This window comes from Salmo salar, chromosome 19 (genome assembly GCF_965601325.2).
Source record: "Salmo salar chromosome 19, fSalSal1, whole genome shotgun sequence".
Lineage (NCBI taxonomy): Eukaryota > Metazoa > Chordata > Actinopteri > Salmoniformes > Salmonidae > Salmo > Salmo salar.
This window is the reverse complement of record NC_138309.1, coordinates 6,305,407-6,332,282: the sequence shown is the minus strand read 5'-3', so window position 1 is coordinate 6,332,282 and position 26,876 is coordinate 6,305,407. Positions and strand designations below refer to the sequence as shown.

Sequence of the window (26,876 nt, the reverse complement as noted above, 5' to 3'; positions counted from 1 at the left end):
TGTAACTTCAACAGCACTCCCTGGGGTAGCACCATGGTGTAGCCGGAGGACAACTAGCTTCTGTCCTCAGGGTACATTGACTTCAATACAAAACCAAGGAGGCTCGTAGGCCTCACCCCCTTCCATAGATCTACATGGTAATTATGACCACTTCTGGAGGACGACCTCCAACCAATCAAAGCTTTTGCAGTATGAAGTGACATGTTGTCCATCCAATCATAGGGTTAAGATCAGAGAATGAACATTGTCTGTTGTATTGGAGTTGTGCCGCAGAGCATTATGGGGGGTTCTATGTGTTGAGAAGCTTGGTGAGTTGGTGACATAGAGATTGAAAAGTGATAGTTGAGCATTTTTTTTTATATTATTCAATTAAAATTAGTTTCTTCAAATTACAGTAGACAGAGGAGGTAGATTATAGATTGTTTTCTTGGTTTTAGAACGTTATTTTTGTGTGCAGTTAGTGCATAGCCTATGAAAAAATCACCGGCCCAGATTGTATAAAGAGATCTAAGCTCTAACAATGATTAACTCCACGATTATTTCCACACTCTACTAGCCTATCAAAGGTCTTGCTCAGCCTCAACATCACAGGAAAATGTGGTTGGTTTATTAAATGCTCCGCAATTTAGAATATTAGTGGTAGGCTATGCCTACTGCAAAATACCAAAAAGATTGAATCGGTATGGGTCTATGCATAGACCAAACAGCTTAACAGATAAAATATTTTTTATTCAGGAAAATCCCATTGCATCAGGCTATTAATTTCAGTGCAGTTGCGTTCTTACGCATAACCTTAACGGAACCGAAAACACCCCACCCTGTTTTTATCACAGATCATAATGAATTCTGAACATTTCAGCTGTTTGTTATTGATTTAGCCCAAAATCGCATACAGATTTTATACACATGAAGGCCTATAATTAATATGGATTTGTCAAACAATAACCTGACTAGGATCCTGACTTTTCCCCATGTCATTTGTCACCAATTAGGCTAAATATATTCCTATTAATAAGCTTTTGTTTACCTATTCAAAATGCTGACACCCTCCCTGTACAACATTCATTTTATGATTTTCTACAGCGCCCTCCCAATTCAAAACACCTCATCTCAGTTTGTCTCCTTGTTCTCCAACTTCACACAGGCCTCTACTAGTCATCTCAAGGACACCTGGGGTAAAGAGTTAATATTGAGATCGCAGATGATCTATGGGGAGAAGCCCTGTCTAGGATTCACTCCTGTTCCATCAAAGCCAGATATTAATTGATACAAAACAAAGTCATGCAAAGACTTCATTACTCCAAAACCAAATAGAATTTACGGACAGGTCTCCCCACTGTGTGACAAGTGTAAAGCCTCAAAGGGTTCCTTAACTCATCTTTTTTGGCTCTGCCCCTACTCAATAATTATTGGAGGAACATCTTTGATTGGTACTCAAAGGTATATGAGAGGGCCATTGACCCTGACGCAGAACTCGCTCTCTTTGGCTGCTTAGAGTCTGTTCTAAGACCGTTCCAAACATTCTCTGATGTTTGGAACGGTGGCTGCCCCAAAAAATTATCCTGACAAAATGGAAGTCTACCCCTTCCTTCAGAAGATGGCTAGCAGAAATGATTAACAGTAAATTAACTTGGAACATATTAATTTCTTTAGGACCAACAGCTCCATCAGATTTGTCAATGTTTGGGGTCCGTTTCTGGACCATCTGGACAGAGACTGACTGTGAAAACTGACTAGGTACACTTACTGTTGTTGTAACTGTCATTGTTGCTCTATTCTTGTCCCATGTCTTGCCTATGCAATACTTAATTTCATATGTCTGGCAGCTGTGTTTTTTTTTTCATTTTTGTTTCTTGTGTGCTTTTGTTTTGTACTAAATTGCAAACGAAAATCCTTTCAAATAAAATATACAAAAAATATATAATAAGCTTTTGTTTTCCTATTCATTTGCATAGGCCATAGCATTGTGATTGTTTTTTTTTAATGAATAAACAGTTATCGGGGATAAATAATATCATTTCGATGCCCCCCCACACATTATCGTTGCTTTCCTTACAGATCACAAAGTCAGCTAATTTCCACTCCATTCATATGCACATTTGATTAATACACTGGCTTGTCTAGCTGGCATGTTTTCATTTTAAACAGACCTTCCCTTATCTACACTGAAATAATATTTTAATAATTTTATACATTTTAATAAAACCATAGCTCATTAGTACATCCTTGTGGTTGAATATATATCTATTGTATGTCCTATGATACAACAATAATTCATGTTGAACTAACAAATACCATCAAGGGATACGTTACAATTTACAATAATGAACACTTTATGAAACAGCTGTGAAAAACAATATTTTAGATTTAAATATATAAACGTTGATATTTTTTGGTACATTTCTGTCAATTTACTTTCACAGATTTTTTTGCATACTCACATGGCCATCAAAGACTGAAAAACTGAATTATGGTGTGTGGAATAGAGAGGAGGTGGGTGCTGTGTGGATGGGAGGTTCTGCCGGTCACTTGTTTTCAACAGGCAGTCAGTCTCGGAAGGGGGCTCGAAGAGGGAGACTGCAAAAGTCCAGGCACTGCTGCTCTCTTTGTTCTGAGTGTTTGCAGTGCTAGTGTTTTTAGCTAATCTGTGCATCTCACATTATGTGCCAAGTCTGATAGTTTTCTTGCTCTTTCTTAGCAAATAATGACAACATGACAATAACAGTAGCTGATATAATGAAAAGTTGGAGGGTGGTTGATAATGGAGGTCATCAGGTGGGTCTGGATGTTGGGCAGAACCCCTAGGTCCTGGAGAACAGGTAATGGAGGACATCAGGTGGATCTGGATGTTGGGCAGAACCCCTAGGTCCTGGAGAACAGGTAATGGAGGACATCAGGTGGGTCTGGATGTTGGGCAGAACCCCTAGGTCCTGGAGAACAGGTAATGGAGGACATCAGGTGGGTCTGGATGTTGGGCAGAACCCCTAGGTCCTGGAGAACAGGTAATGGAGGACATCAGGTGGGTATGGATGTTGGGCAGAACCCCTAGGTCCTGGAGAACAGGTAATGGAGGACATCAGGTGGGTCTGGATGTTGGGCAGAACCCCTAGGTCCTGGAGAACAGGTAATGGAGGACATCAGGTGGGTCTGGATGTTGGGCAGAACCCCTAGCTCCTGGAGAACAGGAGCAGAGTAAAGAGAACAGGGTAGGAGACAGACGTAAACAAGCAAAAACAGGTTACAGATTTATCAGGTATGTAATAATACAGTTAATTTAAATGTTTGTTTAGACATTAAATAATGTTAATGACAGACAGAAAAGAAAGGATACCTGTATGTCATTTTTTGTTAGTGAGGTTGATGAGGGAGGTAAGGGATGGTCCCTGGAAAATATGAGTTGTGAGAAACTCCCGGGGTGGTGTCATAACCACTGGAGTCATACACCTTAACTATACCTACCTGGAAGCGGCGGTTACTTAATGTGACCCAGTGGTTAACCTTGAGATTGACTATTTGGAGAAACCCCTGGGCCAGAGTTGGTACTGCTGACAGCATGGCGATGCTGCCCATCACGAGGTGGCAAATACAAATAGTTATCATCTGAGATTTTTATATCCACCTCAACGGATGGTGACCCCAGCTAGGAGCGAAAGAGCAGCAATATTTCCCAGGTCTCGCCTTCCTTTTGTCCTTCTTCCAAGCCAAGTCATTCGCCCGGATGTCGAAGCACTTGGTCCCCTTGATTCTCCTCCAGTGGCTCTTCTGTTTCTCCTGCGCCTTGTCTTTGTTCAGTCTCACCTTGATTGATAATAGAAATAAATGCAATTATATTTCCTATTATTACAAATACATATCTTATAGATCTCTTGGAAGGCCAAAAAATAAATCAACAGTGGACAATCATTTTTACCTAGTCAGAAACCTCCACATCCTTCAGTCTGTGCCTGACGGTGGTCCTCGAAGGCGTTCTGATCTGGTTCGACAACTTCCACCACATCAGGTGGAGTTTCAGTGATCTCAAAGTACGTTATACAAAAATAGAAATAGACAAACACTAAGTCAATCACAATTTTTTTATACTACAGTATATGCAATAATTGTATATACAATTGCATTGTATACCTCAGTAAACAGCTGCGGCTCCCGTCCATACAGCTGGCGATAGGGTGAGTACTCTGGAGGCCTGGACGCTGCTGTTGTGTGGAAAGATAATTACCTTCATATTGTCCTCCCATCATTCCTCGTACCTGTCAAGGGACTTGCCCATGGCGTCACTATACATCTACACATTCACATTATATATAACTCTCTGTACTATCAGTGTCATTTATTTTTTTTAACTATAAATTACTGAAGGTCTATGCGAAACAATGCTACAACCATTACATTATTAACCACTAACATGTAAGCTAACATTGACTGAAACCAACTAGCCAAGAGCTAACTAGTGCTTAGCCAAGCTAAATTTGGTTAGCATCAAGCTAGCTAACTGTTAAATGCTGTTTTCGTACAAATATTAACACATTTTATCGTGACATCACATATATTACCTAAAGTAAACCAATATCTGACGAAGAACTTGAGGCCGATACGTTAGCTTAATAAAGAGCAGTGATACAAGCAAGAGCAGTGTTCAGGTTTCTTCTGTTTTCTCGTGACCCTCATATCAAAATGCAACATTCCAAAATGTAGCTGACTGTGTTCTGCAGGGTGTCCTCTAAACAGTGATGTAAAAATCTCTGATTACCATGTTTTTTTTTAGTTGTAGTAGTTTCAACAGCTCAATGGGTTTGCCCTGCCTACTCACAGCTCCCATTTCTTAACACTTTAGCATTGACAACTTCCCCAATCAAATCTTTTATCACAGTCAACCTAATCGGATTCATAGTTCGAACTCCCCCATTCCTCCTCAAACTTCAGAGTCACTTTATGCTCCTCACCTGGGCCCAGTTTCCCAAAAGCATCTTAAGGCTAAGTTCCTCGTTAGAACCTTCGTAGGAGCATCGTTAAATCTCTGAGCTGTTTCCCAAAATCATTGTTATTAACTTTTCACTTGAAAACGCCTGCCTCACTCTCTCTCACTCACACATGCACACGCGCACACACACTTTGCAATTGATACAAACAAGAAAGAAAACCGAGATGACTGCCAAGTGTAACTGGTGTGAAATGGCAAGCTAGTTAGCGGTGCGTGCTAATACCGTTTCAATTGGTGACGTCACTTGCTCTGAGACCTTGAAGTAGTTGTTTCCCTTGCTCTGCAAGGTGTTAGGGTTTGACCAACTATTTGTTTGCATAACCTATATAATATAACAAAGAAGCTATGCTATAATATTAAGTTTATACTCTATATGATAACAGCATACTGCTGTGTGAGAGGAAGGGGCTCATGGGATGGTGAGTCATATGGAAAGAATGCAGATGCTGTGAATCAGGGATGTGGAAGAGCTTGTTAAAAGATAAGGGCAGGATATGGGTGAAATGTATATGCAGAGGGGTGTCGGGGTTTTAGAGAACTGTGCATTGTGCAGTCACAAGATAAATCAACTGCCAAAGATAATAACTACGCCCGGCAACAGGAGGCGTCTCGAGGTTGGGACCAACCTGCACGCCAACGATAGGATGAGTAAGTTTAAACCACGCTCATCCTCCCTCTGACAGGCCAGCAGTGAGCGGGAACTATCTCTGTCAGAGTATTTAATGAAAAGCAAAGGATGTGTAACTCAGTTCTCTGTTTGCCCTGCGTGGTGACACAGCGACCCTGTATATACGAACCACCTATTTACCCTTCAAGTGTTTGCATTAATTAAAGTACAAAGAAATCAGAAGTTACTATGTGCTGACTATTTTGTTCCGATACCAGATTCGAATTGACGCGACTTAACAAAGGGCTGCGGCTTTTGTGGAGCGATAGGTAACGATACTTCGAGGGTGTCAGATGTTGATGTGTGCAAAACTGTTACACATGCAAAACTGTTACACATGCATTAAAATGAACAGTAGGTTATAGGTCTATTTCAATCATATTGAAGTAGGCCTACATTTCATGTTGAATCAATTGAGTTCTAATTTTCTACTCGTAGCCTACTGTCTGTAATTTGTCTCAATATATTTCATGATGTGTGGCTTAACGAGCGCAATGATGTGCCAAATCAGTGATTTAGTGCATTTTTATTGGGTAAAAATAAGCTGCCTCAATATTTGCAGCCATAGGTGATAATATCTCTCTAGGAGCTGATCCATCGTCAGTATTATGAAATTATTCTAATGTTAAGGAAATATTTGAATGGAGAAAGCCTATCCAAGACCAGTACACCCTTTCTTTTGATCCTATCAGTATTGACACATGCTCCAACAACGCACTTAGCGACTATTCACTCTCTGTGGTGTTTTTGGAAATACATTTTACATTTTCGGGAGTTGTAGGAAAGATGCTTTTGGGAAACTGGGCCCTTATTGATCTCCTCATGGTGTAGCTTGCCCTTAGTCTTCGCCACTCTCTCCCTATGAACTGGCGTTGGAAACTACGTTGCTAGCTTCATTTTCTTAATTATCTTCCCGTCCATAGACCTCTCGCTCCCCTTCACACCCCTACTACCGGTACTCCCTTTTGCTCCTGCCTTCTCTTTCTTTCCCTCTCCCCCCTTTCCTTGCACCACTATGCTCCATACTCGCTTCAGTTTCTCCTCCATCACTATCTTCTACCATCTCTGACCCAGTCACAGCTCAGCTTTGTTGAACCGCCTCCACACCCAGTAAAGTTTGCTAGTTTGGTTGCTTGCTATCCAAAATGTGCCTTAGCTGTTTTCACACTTGGTTCCTATCAGACAATTTTAGTGATCTCAGTGCGGTTCGCTTAATTTTTTTGTCAAGTGTGAACACTCCAAAGGAACTCAGACCCCTCAAAAGAGCCCCCGAAGCGAACCAAACTGAGACCATCTGGAGAGTTCGGGTTGCTTGAATTCCTCGGTCTGGTTCCCTTTTTTAGGGTTCACTTGTCATTATTTCCACTCCACACACTAGACTACTGCAACCAGTGGCAGTTGGTGTTGTTTAAGACGTTTTTATTTCATGCGCAAGGCCTTATTTCTATTACAGCATATTGGATGACTGTCATTCTGTCACACCCTGACCATAGAGAGCCCTCGGGGTTCTCTATGGTGTTTTAGGTCAGGGCGTGACTAGGGGGGTTTCTAGGTATTATATTTCTATGTTGGTGTGTGTGTATGGTTTCCAATTAGAGGCAGCTGAATATCGTTACCTCTAATTGGGGATCATACTTAGTGTGTCCTTTTTCCCACCTGCTATGTGGGATATTGTTTTGTATGAGTGCCTATGTGTGCTACGTATTTCACGGTCGTTAAATCTTTGTTGTTTTGAAAGTTTCACCATCATTAAAATGTGGAACTCTACTCACGCTGCGGCTTGGTCCAATTATTCATACGACGGTCGTGACACATTTATATTACGTTCAATGTAACAGCGATAAGTGTAGGCTACTACATGATACTCAAATTTTCCCTATACCCATCATGAGGTTGCTACAACCTAGCGTGTGAATGAAAGTTTACAACGTAGGTGCGGACAGGTCGAGAGAAATTGGAGGCGACAGAGAGTGACACTCTTGCCTGCATCTAGCTGATCTAGGGTGTAAGGGTGAGATCTAGGGTGGGATTGAATCCCCAAGCTGACAAGGTAAAAATCTGTTGTTATGCCCCTGAACAAGGTATTGTAAATAATAATTTGTTCTTAACTGACTTGCCTAGTTAAATATTGGTAAAAATCATTGCAAACAAGAGTTTCTATTGGACAAATTCAGGTATGTTTATTTCCGTTAAAGACATGTTTTTCAACAGAACCGGCTATTTAATATACCCCTGATCACGCGTAAACACAGTTCACTTTCATAGCAGCCACATTGTATTCCTTCTCGTATTTATGCACTTTCCTCCTCTCACCTTTTCCCTTCACTTGTGGACTTCAATGGACAACACATCAGCTGTATGTGACCAGCCCCAAAAAACTTTACAAACCATATCATAACCGCTACACACAGCCTACATCGTTGTCACCATATTAGCTAAAGTAACATCATAGTCATCATAGCTAATAGAACTAACGCGTTAGTAAACCCGCTACAATCATACAGTAACGTTACTTACAGTGTACAGTCAGTAAGCAGTTTAGCACTTACACCAGTGGGCCCCGTGGCAATAAATTAGTTAAACCAAAAACTTACCTTGACTTGGAACAGTTCCAGTGTTGTGTTGGATAGTCATGGCCAGCTAGCTAACATAGCATCCCTCTGTTTGAGTAGGCTAAACTAGCTAGCTGCATTTGCTAGCTAAAAGTTACTGAAACTGAAAATCTCTTGCTCTCTCGCTTCTTCATTTTCTTAATTAATTTGTTCAAAACCTTACAACTATTGTCTTTGCCTCTTTGAGTCAACTACTCACCACTTTTTATGTGCTGCAGTGCTAGCTTGCTGTAGCTTTCAGTACTAGATTCATTCTCTGATCTTCTGATTGGATGGACAACATGTCAGTTTATGCTCATATAGGTTAGAGGACGTCCTCTGGAAGTTGTCACAATTACTATGTAATTATGTAATATTTAGTGTAGTTTTATCTAAAAAGGTTAACTCTGTAAATGTCTTACTATTTTAATTGTTATGAAATTCACTGAGTAGGTTGGTCCTTCACTTCTTCCTCTGAGGAGCCTCCACTGACTACAACACTGTTTCCCCTGCCCATAACCCCTCACGTTGGTGCCACAAAAGAGAGAAGATGATGATGTGCAGGTTCGTGGAAAAGAAACGTGCTTTTTTTGGAAATCGATTAGCAAATAGTCCAAATAGAATGTTTTTAGTTCAGATTATTTGTTTGCAATATGTGATCTATAGGCTAAGAGAGCTTCAAAACCTGATTATTCGATTATGGGGTTTGAACAGTGTGAGAATCACAACATAAGGTACAAAATAAAGCCCACATTGGTTGTACAATTTTCAATTGCAGCATTATTAAATCTGCAGTTATTCTTCTGCTATTTATTCTGTTACCAATAATATTTACATGTAAATAGTATCTTCTGATTACAATTATTAAGTACTGTGTCCCCCATTAGAGGCCGTTTTGAAGCCGTTTTGTGGATGTTAATATTGTCATAAGAAATATTGGGGCGGCTGTAAAAAAGGCCATCCTGCTTCTCTCCTCTCTACCTAACTTCACCTCACAGTCACTTCAGTTTCCCTTAAATCCTGTTAGTTTGGCTGCTCAGCCTACCTAAGTTATCCCTCATCCATAGCCTTCCCATTTCCAACCAATCAGAGCGTTTGGAAATGCACATCTGGACACTGCACCCGCCCACTCAGGTCAGTGTTATCGTTGTCCGAAGGGGACTTTTTTATTGTCGACAGAATGTCTGAATGTTGTGCGTGCATCGAATTGTAAATTGCAGGGGTGGTTTATATGCTGTGTAATAATAGGTAATTATAGTTTTTTTAATTTAACCTTTATTTAGCTAGTTAACAACAACATTCTTATTTACAATGCCCCTTGCTCAGGGGCAGAACGACAGATTGTCAGCTCGGGGATTCGAGCCAGCAACCTTTCGGTTACTGACCCAACGCTCTAACCACTAGGCTACCTGCCGCCCCCTCTAACCACTAGGCTACCTGCTGGTTACTGACCCAACGCTCTAACCACTAGGCTACCTGCCGCCCCCAAAATTACTGTAGTGTTTGAAAGATAAGCAGCATGTTATTATGCACACCTGGTTGAAATGGTATGCACGCGTTCAGTGCATGATTATTATGTATCTGATTGGATGCACATAGTTTTATTGGCAGGCCTCATTGGTTGTTGGCCAAGGTATTCAATTGTGTTTCCTTTGAGCGGATGCAGATGGACTCAGCTTGGAACCGGCTATGCAGTATCCACTGTCATCTTGGAAATAAACCTCTTCGTGATGTTAATGCTTTTTACTGTCGAGTTTCTCTTTATAATAACTAAAAAGAATCTGCTTCCTTTAACTGGGGATGCAACATATTGGCACTAGGTACCAGAGTTTTTGTCCGAAGGGGAACAGACCAAGCAAGTGCTAGCTCCATCAAGACAGTCTCGATGGAAAATGTCGTTCGGCAAGGCCGAGGATTATCATTTCGAGGAAAGTGAGGAAAGTTTTGAAGCCTATTTGGAAAGGTTGGAAAAGTATTTTGAAGCTAATGGGCTCGAGGATGATAAGTCTAAAGCCATTTTAATGACAATTGTTGGGAGAAAGACTCACAATTTGTTAATGGACTGATGTGCGCACAAGAAACCAAGTGAAAAAACGTTGACAGAGTTGGTCACGCTGTTGAAAAGTCCCTACATACGAGGACAAATTTTATTGCTGAAAGATGCAAGTTTCATGCAAGGAGTCAACTCGAAGGTGAGTCGATTAGTGAGTACTTGGCTAGTTTAAGAAAACTATCAGCCATATGTAAATTTGGTCAGTTTCTTGAAGAGTCATTACATGATAGATGTGTGCGGTGTTAAAAGTGCCGAGCTGAGAGACCGTTTACTCAACATAACTCACACAAAAGACTTTACATTAGTACAGGCTGTGGATATGGGCTTTTCTTTTGAAGTAACAAGGAAAGGTGCACAGCTGTTTTCACAAAATAAAGCAAATGCAGTTGAAGCAAAGCGTTGCCAAGAAAACGGAGGTGACCGGTAAACCATGTTACCGTTGCGCGGGAAATGGGCACAAGCCAGATGAGTGCCGCTACAAGGATTTGAGTGTCAGGAGTAGAAGAAGAAAGGACACATAGCCAGGGCATGCCACTCGCGTCAAGTGGGAAACAATGGCACAAAGCAAGCGAAATGGAACAAGCACCTGGATGCTACTGAGGAAGAGGCCTCCTTACTGTGACTGCAGGAAGACGAGAGGAGCAACGATGATCAGCACCAGGGCAACGCACACCAGTGAGAGAGAGGACAAGAACGTCATTGCAACAGAGAGGAACATTGCATCGCACTCAAGTGCCAGAGTGATGAGCATTACATCTCAAATCAGACATCTGATAAAGGGACCTCAGCCGTTTTCACCACTGACTATGAGTTGGGTAACATAAAAGGAACTGAACTGTTTGCATTAGATACAGGTAAAGACATTACTAACCGTATTATGTGTATGTAAGGATAGATGATGTGAGACTCAAAATGGAAGTTGATACAGGCGTAGCAGTGTCTGTTATAAAAGAGAGGTTGTACGAGGTTGTACAACCACAGGTTCAAAAAGGCTAAATTTAGCCCCGCAAATTGTATGTTAAAACATACAGTAAACAGTCACTAGTTCTAGGAGGGAAAATCTCAGTAAAGGTCAAGTGTAATGGGAGAACTAAAATGTTAGACTTGCTGGTGGTAAAAGGAAATGGTTCTGCCCTGCCTGGTAGAGACTGGATCAGTCAGTTGAAATGGTTATTGCCCTGCCTGGTAGAGACTGGATCAGTCAGTTGAAATGGTTCTGCCCTGCCTGGTAGACTGGATCAGTCAGTTGAAATGGTTCTGCCCTGCCTGGTAGAGACGGGATCAGTCAGTTGAAATAGTTCTGCCCTGCCTGGTAGAGACTGGATCAGTCAGTTGAAATGGTTCTGCCCTGCCTGGTAGAGACTGGATCAGTGAGTTGAAATGGTTCTGCCCTGCCTGGTAGAGACTGGATCAGTTAGTTGAAATGGTTCTGCCCTGCCTGGTAGAGACTGGATCAGTCAGTTGAAATGGTTCTGCCCTGCCTGGTAGAGACTGGATCAGTCAGTTGAAATGGTCCTGCCCTGCCTGGTAGAGACTGGATCAGTCAGTTGAAATGGTTCTGCCCTGCCTGGTAGAGACTGGATCAGTCAGTTGAAGCTAGACTGGTCACGTGTACACAGAGTAACAGCTGTAGAGACAGTAGATGGTTTGTGTGAAAAATATTTCTCTGTGTTTCAGCCAGAGCTAGGAATGATATAAGGTATCACAGCCATGCTACATGTAACTAAGGGGGCTGTACCTAAGTTCTGCTAGCCTCGCCCAGTGCCGTATGTTTATATTGATGCTGTGTTTATAGCCCTTTATTAGTGTAATGCCATTTTCCATTTATTAATGTACACTACTCAAAAAATAAAGGGAACACTTAAACAACACATTTACATTTAAGTCATTTAGCAGACGTTCTTATCCAGAGCGACTTACAAATTGGTGGATTCACCTTATGATATCCAGTGGAACAACCACTTTACAATAGTGCATCTAAATCTTTTAAGGGGGGGGGGGGGGGTTAGAAGGATTACTTTATCCTATCCTAGGTATTCCTTAAAGAGGTGGGGTTTCAGGTGTCTCCGGAAGGTGGTGATTGACTCCGCTGTCCTGGCGTCGTGAGGGAGCTTGTTCCACCATTGGGGTGCCAGAGCAGCGAACAGTTTTGACTGGGCTGAGCGGGAACTGTGCTTCCTCAGAGGTAGGGAGGCGAGCAGGCCAGAGGTGGATGAACGCAGTGCCCTTGTTTGGGTGTAGGGCCTGATCAGAGCCTGAAGGTACGGAGGTGCCGTTCCCCTCACAGCTCCGTAGGCAAGCACCATGGTCTTGTAGCGGATGCGAGCTTCACCTGGAAGCCAGTGGAGAGAGCGGAGGAGCGGGGTGACGTGAGAGAACTTGGGAAGGTTGAACACCAGACGGGCTGCGGCATTCTGGATGAGTTGTAGGGGTTTAATGGCACATGCAGGGAGCCCAGCCAACAACGAGTTGCAGTAATCCAGACGGGAGATGACAAGTGCCTGGATTAGGACCTGCGCCGCTTCCTGTGTGAGGCAGGGTCGTACTCTGCGAATGTTGTAGAGCATGAACCTACAGGATCGGGTCACCGCCTTGATGTTAGTAGTGAACGACAGGGTGTTGTCCAGGGTCACGCCAAGGTTCTTAGCACTCTGGGAGGAGGACACAATGGAGTTGTCAACCGTGATGGCGAGATCATGGAACGGGCAGTCCTTCCCCGGGAGGAAGAGCAGCTCCGTCTTGCCGAGGTTCAGCTTGAGGTGGTGATGCGTCATCCACACTGATATGTCTGCCAGACATGCAGAGATGCGATTCGCCACCTGGTTATCAGAAGGGGGAAAGGAGAAGATTAATTGTGTGTCATCTGCATAGCAATGATAGGAGAGACCATGTGAGGATATGACAGAGCCAAGTGACTTGGTGTATAGCGAGAATAGGAGAGGGCCTAGAACAGAGCCCTGGGGGACACCAGTGGTGAGAGCACGTGGTGCGGAGACAGATTCTTGCCACGCCACCTGGTAGGAGCGACCTGTCAGGTAGGACGCAATCCAAGCGTGGGCCGCGCCGGAGATGCCCAACTCGGAGAGGGTGGAGAGGAGGATCTGATGGTTCACCGTATCAAAGGCAGCAGATAGGTCTAGGAGGATGAGAGCAGAGGAGAGAGAGTTAGCTTTAGCAGCGCGGAGAGCCTCCGTGACACAGAGAAGAGCAGTCTCAGTTGAATGACCAGTCTTGAAACCTGACTGATTTGGATCAAGAAGGTCATTCTGAGAGAGATTGCAGGAGAGCTGGCCAAGGACGGCACGTTCAAGAGTTTTGGAGAGAAAAGAAAGAAGGGATACTGGTCTGTAGTTGTTGACTTCGGAGGGATCGAGTGTAGGTTTTTTCAGAAGGGGTGCAACTCTCGCTCTCTTGAAGACGGAAGGGACGTAGCCAGCGGTCAAGGATGAGTTGATGAGCGAGGTGAGGTAAGGGAGAAGGTCTCCGGAAATGGTCTGGAGAAGAGAGGAGGGGATAGGGTCAAGCGGGCAGGTTGTTGGGCGGCCGGCCATCACAAGACGCGAGATTTCATCTGGAGAGAGAGGGGAGAAAGAGGTCAAAGCACAGGGTAGGGCAGTGTGAGCAGGACCAGCGGTGTCGTTTGACTTAGCAAACGAGGATCGGATGTCGTCGACCTTCTTTTCAAAATGGTTGACGAAGTCATCCGCAGAGAGGGAGGAGGAGGGGGAGGAGGATTCAGGAGGGAGGAGAAGGTGGCAAAGAGCTTCCTAGGGTTAGAGGCAGATGCTTGGAATTTAGAGTGGTAGATAGTGGCTTTAGCAGCAGAGACAGAAGAGGAAAATGTAGAGAGGAGGGAGTGAAAGGATGCCAGGTCCGCAGGGAAGCGAGTTTTCCTCCATTTCCGCTCGGCTGCCCGGAGCCCTGTTCTGTGAGCTCGCAATGAGTCGTCGAGCCACGGAGCAGGAGGGGAGGACCGAGCCGGCCTGGAGGATAGGGGACATAGAGAATCAAAGGATGCAGAAAGGGAGGAGAGGAGGGTATAGGAGGCAGAATCAGGGGATAGGTTGGAGAAGGTTTGAGCAGAGGGAAGAGATGATAGGATGGAAGAGAAGAGAGTAGCGGGAGAGAGAGAACGAAGGTTGGGACGGCACAATACCATCCGAGTAGGGGCAGAGTGAGAAGTGTTGGATGAGAGCGAGAGGGAAAAGGATACAAGGTAGTGGTCGGAGACTTGGAGGGGAGTTGCAATGAGATTAGTGGACGAACAGCATCTAGTAAAGATGAGGTCAAGCGTATTGCCTGCCTTGTGAGTAGGGGGGGAAGGTGAGAGGGTGAGGTCAAAAGAGGAGAGGAGTGGAAAGAAGGAGGCAGAGAGGAATGAGTCAAAGGTAGACGTGGGGAGGTTAAAGTCACCCAGAACTGTGAGAGGTGAGCCATCCTCAGGAAAGGAACTTATCAAGACGTCAAGCTCATTGATGAACTCTCCAAGGGAACCTGGAGGGCGATAAATTATAAGGATGTTAAGCTTGAAAGGGCTGGTAACTGTGACAGCATGGAATTCAAATGAGGAGATAGACAGATGGGTCAGGGGAGAAAGAGAGAATGTCCACTTGGGAGAGATGAGGATTCCATTGCCACCACCCCGCTGGCCAGATGCTCTCGGGGTATGCGGGAACACGGGGTGCAGACGAGGAGAGAGCAGTAGGAGTAGCAGTGTTATCTGTGGTAATCCATGTTTCACAATGTAACTCAAGTCAATCACACTTCTGTGAAATCAAACTGTCCACTTAGTAAGCAACACTGATTGACAATAAATTTCACATGCTGTTGTGCAAATGGAATAGACAACAGGTGGAAATTATAGGCAATTAGCAAGACACCCCCAATAAAGGAGTGGTTCTGCAGGTGGTGACCACAGACCACTTCTCAGTTCCTATGCTTCCTGGCTGATGTTTTGGTCACTTTTGAATGCTGGCGGTGCTTTCACTCTAGTGGTAGCATGAGACGGAGTCTACAACCCACACAAGTGGCTCAGGTAGTGCAGCTCATCCAGGATGGCGCATCAATGCGAGCTGTGGCAAGAAGGTTTGCTGTGTCTGTCAGCGTAGTGTCCAGAGCATGGAGGTGCTACCAGGAGACAGGCCAGTACATCAGGAGATGTGGAGGAGGCCGTAGGAGGGCAACAACCCAGCAGCAGGACCACTACCTCCGCCTTTGTGCAAGGAGGAGCAGGAGGAGCACTGCCAGAGCCCTGTAAAATGACCTCCAGCAGGCCACAAATGTGCATGTGTCTGCTCAAACGGTCAGAAACAGACTACATGAGAGCCCGTGGTATGAGGGCCCGACATCCACAGGTGGGGGTTGTGCTTACAGACCTGAATCCAATTGAGCACATCTGGGACATCATGTCTCGCTCCATCCACCAACGCCACGTTGCACCACAGACTGTCAAGGAGTTAGCGGATGCTTTAGTCCAGGTCTGGGAGGAGATCCCTCAGGAGACCAGCCGCCACCTCATCAGGAGCATGCCCAGGCATTGTAGTGGAGGCCACACACACTACTGAGCCTCATTTTGACTTGTTTTAAGGACATTACATCAAAGTTGGATCAGCCTGTAGTGTGGTTTTCCACTTTAATTTTGAGTGTGACTCCAAATCCAGACCTCCATGGGTTGATAAATTGGATTTCCATTGATTATTTTTGTGTGATTTTGTTGTCAGCACATTCAACTATGTAAAGAAAAAGTATTTAATAAGATTATTTCATTCATTCAGATTTAAGATGTGTTATTTTACTGTTCCCTTTATCTTTTTGAGCAGTGTACATAAACTCAGCAAAAAAAGAACCGTCCTCTCACTGTCAATTGTGTTTATTTTCAGCAAACTTAACATGTGTAAATATTTGTATAAACATTACAACATTGAACAACTGAGACATAAACTGAACAAGTTCCACAGACGTGACTAACAGAAATGGAATAATGTGTCCCTGAACAAGGGGCGGGGGGGGGGTCAAAATCAAAAGTAACAGTCAGTATCTGGTGTGGCCACCAGCTGCATTAACCTCTCTAGGGTCGGCGGGACGAAATCGTCCCACCTACTCAACAGCCAGTTGAATCCCGTGGCGCGTTATTCAAATACCTTAGAAATGCTATTACTTCAATTTCTCAAACATATTACTATTTTACACCATTTTAAAGACAAGACTCTCGTTAATCTAACCACACTGTCCGATTTCAAAAATGCTTTACAACGAAAGCAAAACATTAGATTATGTCAGCAGAGTACCAAGCCAGAAATAATCAGACACCCATTTTTCAAGCTAGCATATAATGTCACATAAACCCAAACCACAGCTAAATGCAGCACTAACCTTTGATGATCTTCATCAGATGACAACCCTAGGACATTATGTTATACAATACATGCATGTTTTGTTCAATCAAGTTCATATTTATATCAAAAACCAGCTTTTTACATTAGCATGTGACGTTCAGAACTAGCATACCCCCCGCAAACTTCCGGTGAATTTACTAAATTACTCATGATAAACATTCACAAAAAACATAATTATTTTAAGAATTATAGATACAGAACTCCTCTATGCACTCGCTATGTGCGATTTTAAAATAGCTTTTCGGTGAAAGCACATTTTGCAATATTCTAAGTAGATATTTAGACACCCACCAAGTTTAGCCCTGACCAAAGTCAGATTTACTATAAGAAAAATGTTATTACCTTTGCTGTTCTTCATCAGAATGCACTCCCAGGACTTCTACTTCAATAACAAATGTTGGTTTGGTTCAAAATAATCCATAGTTATGATCAAATATCCTCTGTTTTGTTCGTGCGTTCAAGACACTATCCGAATGGTAAAGAAGGGTGACTCGCACGACGCATTTCGTGACAAAAAATTTATAAATATTCCATTACCGTACTTCGAAGCATATCAACCGCTGTTTAAAATCAATTTTTATGCCATTTTTCCCGTAAAAAAGCGATAATATTCCGACCGGGAAAGCGTGTTTAGGTTCAAAGAGAGAGAAAATAAAAACATGGGGTCGACTCGTGCACGCGCCTCCGTCCCATTGTCCTCTGATAGAGCACTTACCAAAGGCGATAATGTTTTTCAGCCAGTGGCTGGAATTACATCATTCAGCTTTTTCCCACCTTCTGAGAGCCTATGGGAGCCGTAGGAAGTGTCACGTTACAGCAAAGATCCTCAGTTTTCAATAAACAGAGCCAAGAAGAACAAAAACTTGTCAGACAGGTCACTTCCTGTAAGGAATCTTCTCAGGTTTTTGCCTGTCTTATGAGTTCTGTTATACTCACAGACACCATTCAAACAGTTTTAGAAACTTTAGGGTGTTTTCTATCCAAAGACAATAATTATATGCATATTCTAGTTTCTGGGCAGTAGTAATAACCAGATTAAATTGGGTACGTTTTTTATCCGGCCGTGCAAATACTGCCCCCTACCCCCAACAGGTTAAGTACTGCAGTGCATCTCCTCCTCATGGACTACACCAGATTTGCTGTGAGATGTTACCCCACTCTTCCACCAAGGCACCTGCAAGTTCCGGACATTTCTGGGGGGAATGGCCCTAGCCCTCACCCTCCGATCCAACAGGTCCCAGACGTGCTCAATGGGATTGAGATCCGGGCTTTTCGCTGGCCATGGCAGAACACTGACATCCCTGTCTTGCAGGAAATCACGCACAGAACAAGCAATATGGCTGGTGTCATTGTCATGCTGGAGGGTCATGTCATGAGGGAGAAGTATGTCTTCCCTGTAACGCACAGCGTTGAGATTGCCTGCAATGATAACAAGCTCAGTTCGATGATGCTGTGACACACCGCCCCAGACCATGACTGATCCTCCACCTCCAAATCGATCCCGCTCCAGAGTACAGACCTCTGTGTAACACTCATTCCTTTGACGATAAACGCGATTCCGACCATCACCCATGGTAAGACAAAACCGCGACTCGTCAGTGAAGAGCACTTTTTGCCAGTCCTGTCTGGTTCAGCAACGGTGGGTTTGTGCCCATAGGCGACGTTGTTGCCTGGGATGTCTGGTGAGGACCTGCCTTACAACAGGCCTACAAGCCCTCAGTCCAGCCTCTCTCAGCCTATTGCGGACAGTCTGAGCACTGATGGAGGGATTGTGCGTTCCCGGTGTAACTCGGGCAGCTGTGATGTTCGGATGTACCGATCCTGTGCAGGTGTTGTTACAGACGGTCTGCCACTGCGAGGACGATCAGCTGTCCATCCTGTCTCCCTGTAGCACTGTCTTAGGCATCTCACAATACGGACATTTAAATTTATTGCCCTGGCCACATCTGCAGTCCTCATGCCTCCTTGCAGCATGCCCAAGGCATGTCCACGCAGATGAGCAGGGACCCTGGGCATCTTTCTTTTGGTGTTTTTCAGTCAGTAGAAAGGCCTCTTTAGTGTCCTAAGCTTTCATAACTGTGACCTTAATTGCCTACTGTCTGTAAGCCATTAGTGTCTTAATAACCGTGCCACAGGCGCATGTTCATTACCGTAATTTCCGGACTATTAAGCGCACCTGAATATAAATCAAATCAAAATCAAATCAAATTTATTTATATAGCCCTTCGTACATCAGCTGATATCTCAAAGTGCTGTACAGAAACCCAGCCTAAAACCCCAAACAGCAAGCAATGCATGTGAAAGAAGCACGGTGCCTAGGAAAAACTCCCTAGGAAAAACTCCCTAGAAAGGCCAAAAACCTAGGAAGAAACCTAGAGAGGAACCAGGCGATGAGGGGTGGTCAGTCCTCTTCTGGCTGTGCAGGGTGGATATTATAACAGGACATGGTTAAGATGTTAAAATGTTCATAAATGACCAGCATGGTCAAATAATAATAATCATAGTAGTTGTCGAGGGTGCAACAAGCACGTCCGGTGAACAGGTCAGGGTTCCATAGCCGCAGGCAGAACAGTTGAGACTGGAGCAGCAGCACGGCCAGGTGGACTGGGGACAGCAAGGAGTCATCATACCAGGTAGTCCTGAGGCATGGTCCTAGGGCTCAGGTCCTCCGAGAGAAAGACAGAAAGAGAGAATTAGAGAGAGCATATTTAAATTCACTCAGGACACCGGATAAGACAAGAGAAATACTCCAGATGTAACAGACTGACCCTAGCCCCCCGACACATAAACTACTGCAGCATAAATACTGGAGGCTGAGACAGGAGGGATCAGAAGACACTGTGGCCCCATCCGATGATACCCCCGGACAGGGCCAAACAGGCAGGATATAACCCCACCCACTTTGCCAAAGCACAGCCCCCACACCACTAGAGGGATGTCTCCAACCACCAACTTACCGTCCTAAGACAAGGCTGAGTATAGCCCACAACGATCTCCGCCACGGCACAACCCAAGGGGGGGCGCCAACCCAGACAGGAAGACCACGTCAGTGACTCAACCCACTCAAGTGACGCACCCCTCCCATGGACGGCATGGAAGAACACCAGTAAGCCAGTGACTCAGCCCCTGTAAAAGGGTTAGAGGCAGAGAATCCCAGTGGAAAGAGGGGAACCGGCAAGGCAGAGACAGCAAGGGCGGTTCGTTGCTCCAGCCTTTCCGTTCACCTTCACACTCCTGGGCCAGACTATACTTAATCATAGGACCTACTGAAGAGATAAGTCTTCAGTAAAGACTTAAAGGTTGAGACTGAGTCTGCGTCTCTCACATTGGTAGGCAGACCATTCCATAAAAATGGAGCTCTATAGGAGAAAGCCCTACCTCCAGCCGTTTGCTTAGAAATTCTAGGGACAATTAGGAGGCCTGTGTCTTGTGACCGTAGCGTACGTGTAGGTATGTACGGCAGGACCAAATCGGAAAGATAGGTAGGAGCAAGCCCATGTAATGCTTTGTAGGTTAGCAGTAAAACCTTGAAATCAGCCCTTGCCTTAACAGGAAGCCAGTGTAGGGAGGCTAGCACTGGAGTAATATGATCAAATTTTTTGGTTCTAGTCAGGATTCTAGCAGCCGTATTTAGCACTAACTGAAGTTTGTTTAGTGCTTTATCCGGGTAGCCGGAAAGTAGAGCATTGCAGTAGTCCAGCCTAGAAGTAACAAAAGCATGGATTAATTTTTCTGCATCATTTTTGGACAGAAAGTTTCTGATTTTTGCAATGTTACGTAGATGGAAAAACGCTGTCCTTGAAACAGTCTTGATATGTTCATCAAAAGAGAGGGTCCAGAGTAACGCCGAGGTCCTTCAGTTTTATTTGAGACGACTGTACAACCATCCAGATTAATTGTCAGATTCAACAGAAGATCTCTTTGTTTCTTGGGACCTAGAACAAGCATCTCTGTTTTGTCCGAGTTTAAAAGTAGAAAGTTTGCAGCCATCCACTTCCTTATGTCTGAAACACAGGCTTCTAGCGAGGGCAATTTTGGGGCTTCACCATGTTTCATTGAAATGTACAGCTGTGTGTCGTCCGCATAGCAGTGAAATTTAACATTATGTTTTCGAATGACATCCCCAAGAGGTAAAATATATAGTGAAAACAATAGTGGTCCTAAAACGGAACCTTGAGGAACACCGAAATTTACAATTGATTTGTCAGAGGACAAACCATTCACAGAGACAAACTGATATCTTTCCGACAGATAAGATCTAAACCAGGCCAGAACTCGTCCATGTAGACCAGTTTGGGTTTCCAATCTCTCCAAAAGAATGTGGTGATCGATGGTATCAAAAGCGGCACTAAGATCTAGGAGCACGAGGACAGATGCAGAGCCTCGGTCTGACGTCATTAAAAGGTCATTTACCACCTTCACAAGTGCAGTCTCAGTGCTATGATGGGGTCTGAAACCAGACTGAAGCGTTTCGTATACATTGTTTGTCTTCAGGAAGGCAGTGAGTTGCTGTGCAACAGCTTTTTCAAAAAAAATTGAGAGGAATGGAAGATTCGATATAGGCCGATATTTTTTATCATTTCTGGGTCAAGATTCGGCTTTTTCAAGAGAGGCTTTATTACTGCCACTTTTAGTGAGTTTGGTACACATCTGGTGGATAGAGAGCCGTTTATTATGCTCAACATAGGAGGGCCAAGCACAGGAAGCAGCTCTTTCAGTAGTTTAGTTGGAATAGGGTCCAGTATGCAGCTTGAGGGTTTGGAGGCCATGATTATTTTCATCATTGTGTCAAGAGATATAGTACTAAAACACTTTAGTATCTCCCTTGATCCTAGGTCCTGGCAGAGTTGTGTAGACTCAGGACAATGGAGCTTTGGAGGAATACCCAGATTTAGCCTCTCTGGGCTAGGCGGGACGAATTCGTCCCACCTACGTAACAGCCAGTTGAAGCCTGTGGCGCGATTTTCAAAACCTTAAAAATCCTATTACTTCAATTTCTCAAACATATGACTATTTTACAGCTATTTAAAGACAAGACTCTCGTTAATCTAACCACACTGTCCGATTTCAAAAAGGCTTTACAACGAAAGCAAAACATTAGATTATGTCAGCAGAGTACCAAGCCAGAAATAATCAGACACCCATTTTTCAAGCTAGCATATAATGTCACAAAAAAAATCGAAATATTCCATTACCGTACTTCGAAGCATGTCAACCGCTGTTTAAAATCCATTTTTATGCCATTTTTTTCGTAAAAAAGCGATAATATTCCGACCGGGAATGTCCATTTAGCTAAACAGAGGAAAGTAAACAAAGCTTTCGGTCGACGCGGGCACGAGCCTGAGTCTCACAGTACTGTAACCAGCCACTACCCAAACGCGCTACTTTTTTTCAGCCAGAGCCTGCAAAGCCACGATTCAGCTTTTTACCGCCTTCTGAGACCCTATGGCAGCCGTAGGAAGTGTCACGGGACAGCTAAGATCCTCACTCTTCAATAAACAGAGACAAGAAGAACGACACCTTGTCAGACAGGCCACTTTCTGAATGAAACCTTCTCACATTTTTGCCTGCCAAATGAGTTCTGTTATACTCACAGACACCATTCAAACAGTTTTAGAAACTTTAGGGTGTTTTCTATCCATATGTAATAAGTATATGCATATTCTAGTTACTGGGTAGGAGTGGTAACCAGATTAAATCGGGTACGTTTTTTATCCGGCGGTGTAAATACTGCCACCTAGCCCTAACAGGTTAAAGAGGAGTCCGTAATTTGCTTTCTAATGATCATGATCTTTTCCTCAAAGAAGTTCATAAATTTATTACTGCTGAAGTGAAAGCCATCCTCCATTTGCGAAGGCTGCTTTTTAGTTAGCTTTGCGACAGTATCAAAAAGACATTTCGGGTTGTTCTTATTTTCCTCAATTAAGTTGGAAAAATAGGATGATCGAGCAGCAGTGAGGGCTCTTCGATACTGCACGGTACTGTCTTTCCAAGCTAGTCGGAAGACTTCCAGTTTGGTGTGGCGCCATATCCGTTCCAATTTTCTGGAAGCTTGCTTCAGAGCTCGTGTATTTTCTGTATACCAGGGAGCTAGTTTCTTATGACAGATGCTTTTAATTTTTAGGGGTGCAACTGCATCTAGGGTATTGCGCAAGGTTAAATTGAGTTCCTCGGTTAGGTGGTTAACTGATTTTTGTCCTCTGACGTCCTTGGGTAGGCAGAGGGAGTCTGGAAGGGCCTCAAGGAATCTTTGGGTTGTCTGAGAATTTATAGCACGACTTTTAACCTCTTGGGGCTAGGTGGGACGCTAGCGTGCCACCCGTGGTGCACTCCATCAACAGCAGGTGCATTTCAAGAGCGGCAAATTTGAATCCAAATAAATGTCAAAATTCAAATTTTTCAAAAATACAACTATGTTACACCATTTGAAAGATAAACATCTCCTTAATCTAACCACGTTTTACGATTTCAAAAAGGTTTTACGGCGAAAGCATAAATTTAGAGTATGTTAGGACAGTACATTTACAAGAGTTGTGTGTAATGTTTTGTCAAGTCAAAGACAGGGTCACCAAAACCATAAAACCAGCTAAAATGATACACTAACCTTTTACAATCTCCATCAGATGACACTCCTAGGACATTATGTTAGACAATGCATGCATTTTTAGTTCTATCAAGTTGATATTTATATCCAAAAACAGCGTTTTACTATGGCATTGATGTTGAGGAAATCGTTTCCCTCCAATAACCGGCAGTCAAGTCAGCGTCACAAATTAAATAATTAAAATTAGAAAACATTGGTAAAATATTATATTGTCATTTAAAGAATTATAGATTTACATCTTTTGAACGCAATCAACTTGCCAGATTTAAAAATAACCTTACTGGGAAATCACACTTTGCAATAATCTGAGCACTGTGCCCAGAAAAATACGCGTTGCGATACAGACTAGACGTCATGTTGGGGAGATCTAAAATCGAAAATACTATGTAAATAATCCATTACCTTTGATTCTCTTCATCAGATGTCACTTCCAGGTATCACAGGTCCATAACGAATGTAGTTTTGTTCAAAAAAGCTCATCATTTATGTCCAAAAATCTCCGTCTCGTTAGCACATGATGTAAGCCAGCCGGACTTCTCGTCATGAACGAGGGGAAAAAATATATTTCCGTTCGTTCAAACATGTCAAACGTTGTATAGCATAAATCATTAGGGCCTTTTTTAACCAGAACATGAATAATATTCAAGGTGGACGAATGCATAGTCTTTTATAACGTATTGGAACGAGGGTACCCAACATGAAGTAGCGCGCCAGGTGTCTAATGGGACATCACCGTTCCATGGCTCTTGTTCGGTCAGATCTCCCTCCAGAAGACTCAAAACACTTTGTAAAGGCTGGTGACATCTAGTGGAAGCAATAGGAAGTGCCAAAATATTCCTAAACCCCTGTGTTTTTCAATGGGATAGGTTTAAAGTCAATACAACACATCAGGTATCCACTTCCTGTCAGAAAATGTCTCAGGGTTTTGCCTGCCAAATGAGTTCTGTTATACTCACAGACACCATTCAAACAGTTTTGGAAACTTTAGAGTGTTTTCTATCCATATATAATAAGTATATGCATATTCTAGTTACTGGGTAGGATTAGTAACCAGATTAAATCGGGTACATTTTTTTTATCCAGACGTGCAAATGCTGCCCCCTAGACCCAACAGGTTAATGCTCCTTGGTTGGGGTCTGAGCAGATTATTTGTTGCGATTGCAAACGCAATAAAATGGTGGTCCGATAATCCAGGATTATGAGGAAAAACATTAAGATCCACAACATTTATTCCATGGGACAAAACTAGGTCCAGAGTATGACTGTGGCAGTGAGTAGGTCCAGAGACATGTTGGACAAAACCCACTGAGTCGATGATGGCTCCGAAAGCCTTTTGGAGTGGGTCTGTGGACTTTTCCATGTGAATGTTAAAGTCACCAAAAATTAGAATATTATCTGCTATGACTACAAGATCCGATAGGAATTCAGGGAACTCAGTGAGGAACACTGCATATGGCCCAGGAGGCCGTTAAACAGTAGCTATAAAAAGTGAGTGAGTAGGCTGCATAGATTTCATGAATAGAAGCTCAAATTGTTTTTTTTTTTGTAAATTGAAATTTGCTATCGTAAATGTTAGCAACACCTCCGCCTTTGCGCGGGGGATATGGTCACTAGTGTAACCAGGGGGTGAGGCCTCATTTAACACAGTAAATTCATCAGGCTTAAGCCATGTTTCAGTCAGGCCAATCACATCAAGATTATGATCAGTGATTAGTTCATTGACTATAACTGCCTTAGAAGTGAGGGATCTAACATTAAGTAACCCAATTTTGAGATGTGAGGTATCACAATCTCTTTCAATAATGACAGGAATGGAGGAGGTCTTTATACTAGTGAGATTGCTAAAGCGAACACCGCCATTTTTAATTTTGCCCAACCTAGATCGAGGCACAGACATGGTCTCAATGGGAAAAGCTGAGCTGACTACGCTGACTGTGCTAGTGGCAGACTCTACTAAGCTGGCAGGCTGGCTAACAGCCTGCTGCCTGGCCTGCACCCTATTTCATTGTGGAGCTAGAGGAGTTAGAGCCCTGTCTATGTTCGTAGATAAGATGAGAGCACCCCTCCAGCTAGGATGGAGTCCGTCACTCCTCAACAGGCCAGGCTTGGTCCTGTTTGTGGGTGAGTCCCAGAAAGAGGGCCAATTATCTACAAATTCTATCTTTTGGGAGGGGCAGAAAACAGTTTTCAACCAGCGATTGAGTTGTGAGACTCTGCTGTAGAGCTCATCACTCCCCCTAACTATAAGCCGCACCCACTGAATAAGCCGCACCCACTGAATTAAAAAATATATATTATTTTGAACATAAATAAGCCGCACATGTCTATAAGCCGCAGGTGCCTACCGGTACATTGAAGCAAATGAACTTTACACAGGCTTTAACGAAACACGGCTTGTAACAAAAAATAAAAAAATTAGCAGTAAGCTTTAGTTGTCTTTTTGCACTGAGTCAATTCCTAATGCTGCTATTTCCAACGTCTTATCATCGACTCATTAAGACCAAGCTCCCGTGCAGCAGCTCTATTTCCTTTTCCAACAGCCAGATCAATCGCCTTCAACTTGAAAGCTGCATCATATGCATTTCTCCGTGTCTTTGCCATGATGAGGGTGACAAAATGACTACCGTAATCAGAATGATGGGAAGTTTGAGAGCGCTCGATTTAATCTAAACAGTAAACAAAAAAGTTGTTTGACCTTAACCCGTTCGGCAATTTCATTGGTCTAATGAAAGCTTCATGCCGCCAAAAAACTGAGCGGGAAAAAATCCATATATTAGCCGCGTCATTGTTTAAGCCGCGAGGTTCAAAGCCTGGGAAAAAAGTTGCGGCTTATAGTCGGAATTTACGGTAATTGTTTATATTTCATTGAACAAGCATGGGAAACAGTGTTTAAACCCTTTACAATGAAGATCTGTGAAGATATTTGGATTTTTACAAATTATCTTTGAAAGACAGGGTCCTGAAAAAGGGACATTTCTTTTTTTGCTGAGTTTATGTATATTGCATAGTTATATAACCCTTATACTGTTTACGTGTGCATACCTTTGTCTTATAGAACCACACCAATAAGATTCCAAGTCATTTGGATTACCAAAATCATATAAACGTCTTCAAATGGAGACAGCTGTGTCTGCGTGTGGTGGTGACTATCAAGAGTACAGTGATAGGCCTCAACATCATGTTCTAACCGAGCAACACTACAGAACCAAACCAATCAGTTAGAAGTATATAGCGGGTGAGGGTATTCACAGCCGACCGCTCAGACGGGTGAGGGCATGCCAGCCAACTGTTTTTACGTGGTCCTTCTAGACGGATTTAGTGACCAACAGTTTTTTACATGGTCCATAATTTCTCTGGATTAATCGACCAATAGTTTATATACAGTGCCTTGCGAAAGTATTCGGCCCCCTTGAACTTTTCGACCTTTTGCCACATTTCAGGCTTCAAACATAAAGATATAAAACTGTATTTTTTTGTGAAGAAAAAACAACAAGTGGGACACAATCATGAAGTGGAATGAAATTTATTGGATATTTCAAACTTTTTTAACAAATAAAAAACTGAAAAATTGGGCGTGCAAAATTATTC

At 43.3% G+C, this 26,876-nt stretch overlaps 1 long non-coding RNA gene across 2 annotated transcripts; it reads right to left on the bottom strand.

Annotated features, from left to right (window-relative positions):
- Positions 1-708: 708 nt before the first annotated feature.
- Positions 709-10,415, bottom strand: LOC106578349 (uncharacterized). 2 transcript variants are annotated; one of them, XR_001322429.3, is made up of 3 exons: positions 4,123-10,415; positions 3,911-4,016; positions 709-3,798 (listed from the first exon to the last, which is right to left on the bottom strand). It is a non-coding gene; the product is annotated as an uncharacterized LOC106578349 (long non-coding RNA). The 2 variants fall into 2 exon arrangements; XR_001322428.3 differs by lacking the exon at positions 4,123-10,415 and having other exon boundaries at positions 3,911-4,115.
- Between the last annotated feature and the right edge of the window lie 16,461 nt (positions 10,416-26,876).